Below are 4,153 nucleotides of genomic sequence, written 5' to 3' on the forward strand. Positions count from 1 at the left end.
TGCTTTGCAGAAGTAACCTCAGCCGAGAAAGAAGACAGAAGAGTTTGGTATGTTATGAGCTGTTCAGGATTTTTAGTTTTTCGCCAAATTCTCTCAGCAGCCCGAAGTTTTGAGCGATGCTCACGGAGAACATCAGAGAGCCAGGGTGCAGGAGGACTGGCCCGGGCTGGCCTGGAAGTAAGAGGACATAGTCTGTCTAGACATGATGCTAGCGTGGAGCAGAGTGTATCAGTGGCACTGTTCGTGTCAAGTGCAGAGAGTTTGCAAGATGGAGGCAGAGAGTTTGAAACAATGGTGGATAGTCTATTGGGTGAGAGAGAGCGTAGGTTTCTGCGAAAGGCAACTAGAGTTGGAGTGTGTGGCGGCTCAGGAGTAATGTGGATGTTGAAAGAGAGAAGGAAATGATCCGATGTTTGTAGTGGAGTTACTAGTGTTTGATCAGCGAGGCAACGTCGAGTGTAAATAAGGTCTAGCTGATTACCTGATTTGTGAATAGCAGAAGAAGGTGCTCTTTTGAGGTCAAAAGATGCAAGCAGAGTCTGGAAGTCAGCAGCTTGAGGTCTTTCAATGTGAATGTTGAAGTCACCTAGCACCAACAAGGGAGTGTCATAATCAGAAAAAGATGAGAGAAGAACATCCAGTTCATCTAAGAAGTGACCTAATGTACCCGGTGGGCGGTAGATGACAACCACATTTATGTGGAAGGGGTGGATAATGGTGACCGCATGGACTTCAAAGGAGCTGCTTTTTGGCAGAGATGGTCTCTGAGTAAATTTCCATTTTTTGCAAATCAGTAGTCCAGTCCCACCCCCTCTCCCTGTCTGACGAGGTGTGTGGGAAAGAGAAAATAGTAGAAAGAGCTGCATGTGTAGCAGTGTCATCCGGTCTCAACCAGGTCTCAGTTAGAGCCATGAGATTAAAGTCAGAATGAGTGGCTATGGAGGTAATAAAATCTGCCTTGTTAACAGCAGATTGACAATTCCAGAGGCCCACAGAGAGAGAGAGTTGTGAAATAGAAGATACATGAATTGATCGAAGGTTGTGAGGGTTGCGTCTGCAGCGTACCTCCCGTGCTCTGCGAGTGTTAGTAACAACAGGAATTAGTAAACACATGATAAAAGTGCAAGGAAACAATAATGAGTGCAGAGATAAAGTAAAATAATAAAGAAAAAAAAATACTCAAGTGCTTTGTCGGTGTCTTTGCTCGGTGGAGTCGCACAGGTAGAGTCGATGGTCTTTACTCTCGTCGGTCTTAGTCGCACAGGTAGAGTCGATGGTCTTTACTCTCGTCGGTCTTAGTCGCACAGGTAGAGTCGATGGTCTTTACTCTCGTCGGTCTTCACACGAGGTGGGCTTCACACGAGGCTGCCGCGACCGCTGCCACGGTGAGACTAGCCGCTTATATACACCCCTGAGCGCTTTGCTGATTGAGCTCAGCTGGGCACGTTTCGAGAGTAAAAAAAACACCCGAAACTTGCAGCGGCGGGGCGTGAAAAAACGTCCGGCTCGGCACACAAGCTCTTATAGTAACAAAGGAAACAGTGGCTAACCTTTCTAGTACTAAACACAGATAGCTGAAAACAATTTTAAATGTCCAACAACTATGCACAACCAGCTGAAAACAAGTCTAAGTGTTCTCAAACCAAACACAGCAATTGAAAACAGGTCTAAATGTACTTACACAGCGTTGCTCTCGATGCTAAAGTGCTTCTCCTGCTAGCTAATCCCACTGTGCTCAAATATATAGTCTTTACCTGGCGTTTGGACACACCTCCAAAGTAAAAAAACACCCGAAACTTGCAGCGGCGGGGCGCGAAAAAACGTCCGGCTCGGCACACAAGCTCTTATAGTAACAAAGGAAACAGTGGCTAACCTTTCTAGTACTAAACACAGATAGCTGAAAACAATTTTAAATGTCAAACAACTATGCACAACCAGCTGAAACAAGTCTAAGTGTTCTCAAACCAAACACAGCAACTGAAAACAGGTCTAAATATACTTATACAGCGTTGCTCTCGATGCTAAAGTGCTTCTCCTCAGTATATGTAGCGCCATTAAAGTCCTTTCTGTATTTAACATTTCAGTTACACTTACTATTTACATTGCAATGTCAGATTAATGATGTTGTGTGTTGATGTCATGTTCAAAGAACTTTAGTCAAATTTATAAAATCAATACTGGAAAGATTCAAATGTCATTTCTGAAATGTTGATAAAATATGCATTGTTTGATTTAAAACAGTTTATAATGTTTTAGTACTGTTTTTAACAGCAGCACAGTAAAATTTTCTAAATAAACCTATAAACAAATTTAATTTACAAATATTTTTAAACACTTCTTTCAAGAAACTGCTTTTTGAGTACTTTCCAGGCCTTAAAATTCAAGTACTTTCAAGAAGTGTGGGAACCCTGTCTATATTTTGTATTTGTAAGATATTTGAAGCTTTATAACGCTCATAATTGTTAATTCAGATACCTGGTTACATCAGAAGAGCTACAAAGGAGGTGCTCTCCACCAGAAAGTTACTCTGCAAATACAGTAGTGGCCTATCTAAGGAAAGCCAAAGGACAAAAAAGGAAAACTGCTGAGAGGTTGGCAGAGCTAGATGTGATGCCCTCAACACAAACAAAACTCACTTCGCAGTGCTCCAAACTATGTGAAGGTGTGTAGAAGGGCAGGAGTAGAGTACTTGAAATAAAATTCTAATAACTTTTTATTACTTTGAATCATGGAAATTTTTATTATAATAAAACTATACTAAATGCAAAATTGTTGCAATTGTAATTCCCAGGTGTTGTCCAGAAATGCTTAATTCCCCAACAACATGTTTTAAGTGGCTTTAATAAATCATTATCAAAATTATTAACAATGTATTAAAAACATTTTTTTTTTTTTTTTTTGCTGCTTCCACATTATTGGATCGTTGTATGGTTATCCAAGTATAAATAATTTGTTAAATAGGCAGTGAGTGTACCTGCTTAACTTTTACTTTGTTTATATGTTGGACACTACAAATTAATTTGTTGCATATTTAATACATTTTAGATGAATGCAGTGATCTGGCTGATGATATAATGTACCTAGCAGCCAAGACCATCCCCCAGAAAAGAGTGGCTCAAGCCTTGCCGGAAGAAGGGAATGTCCATGCAGCCTTGGCCAGAACAGAAGACTGCATGTAATATAATTTACTTCTACACTTGACATTAACTGAATGATTGAGTGATCAGTTGAAGCAGGAATGTAAAGTTTTTTTTTTGTTGTTTTTAATTTCAGGAAGACATTAAAAGCTGTGGAGAATGCTTTAGAGGCTCACTGGGAGACATTTAACCTGGCAACACATGGTCTTGGACCTGCTGTTATAAAGGGCACTATTTCATTAATTGACTCATGTCTTAAGGAGAAAATGAAAGCACTGAAAACAAAAAACACAGATGTGTAAGGCTTGTCTCCTGTTTTCTTTTTTGATGTACACTGTTCAGTAGAATATGGAAAAATAAAGACACTACAGTTTAAAGTTTCAGTTTGATTTGTTTACTTTCCTGAATGCTTGAAACCTTTCTAGTCAATAAAATGTAATACACAAGTAGTAGATTTTGTTAACAATGTTTTTTGAATGCGTAACATTAATATATATATATATATATATATATATATATATATATATATATATATATATATATATATATATATATATATATATATGTATATGTATATATGTATATGTGTGTGTATATAATTTTACATAGCAATTAACATTTCAGTAAGACTGTTGCAAGATCAGACTTTATTGTTGCGTTTTCCTATTTTTTTTATTTACAAATGTAATTCAAAGTAAACATTTGATTTCACTAACAGTATTCCAAAGATGTTACAGAAAGAACAATACAATTAATTAGTGTTAGTATCTGGTAGAAAAATACATGTTTCCATTTTGTTAATTGTACATTTTGAATACAGCCCCTTTATCATATTTATCGATTTTATTATTAGCTCATTGATGCACCAGCTCACCCATATAACAAAAATGATAAGATATACATAGACACACATTAAAAACATGTTAAAGCATAGTAATTTGTTTGATTTCTGCATCACTACAGTGCCACTTTGTGATTTGCCACTATTTGAAGAAGAGCAAAAATATAACTTTAGA

General features: G+C 37.7%; 1 long non-coding RNA gene across 1 annotated transcript; it reads left to right on the top strand.

Annotated features, from left to right (window-relative positions):
• Positions 1–2,475: 2,475 nt before the first annotated feature.
• On the top strand, positions 2,476–3,388 carry LOC130220075 (uncharacterized). The gene is made up of 3 exons (XR_008836116.1): positions 2,476–2,662; positions 3,046–3,175; positions 3,274–3,388. It is a non-coding gene; the product is annotated as an uncharacterized LOC130220075 (long non-coding RNA).
• The last annotated feature ends 765 nt before the right edge of the window (positions 3,389–4,153 follow it).

This window comes from Danio aesculapii, chromosome 3 (assembly GCF_903798145.1).
Source record: "Danio aesculapii chromosome 3, fDanAes4.1, whole genome shotgun sequence".
Lineage (NCBI taxonomy): Eukaryota > Metazoa > Chordata > Actinopteri > Cypriniformes > Danionidae > Danio > Danio aesculapii.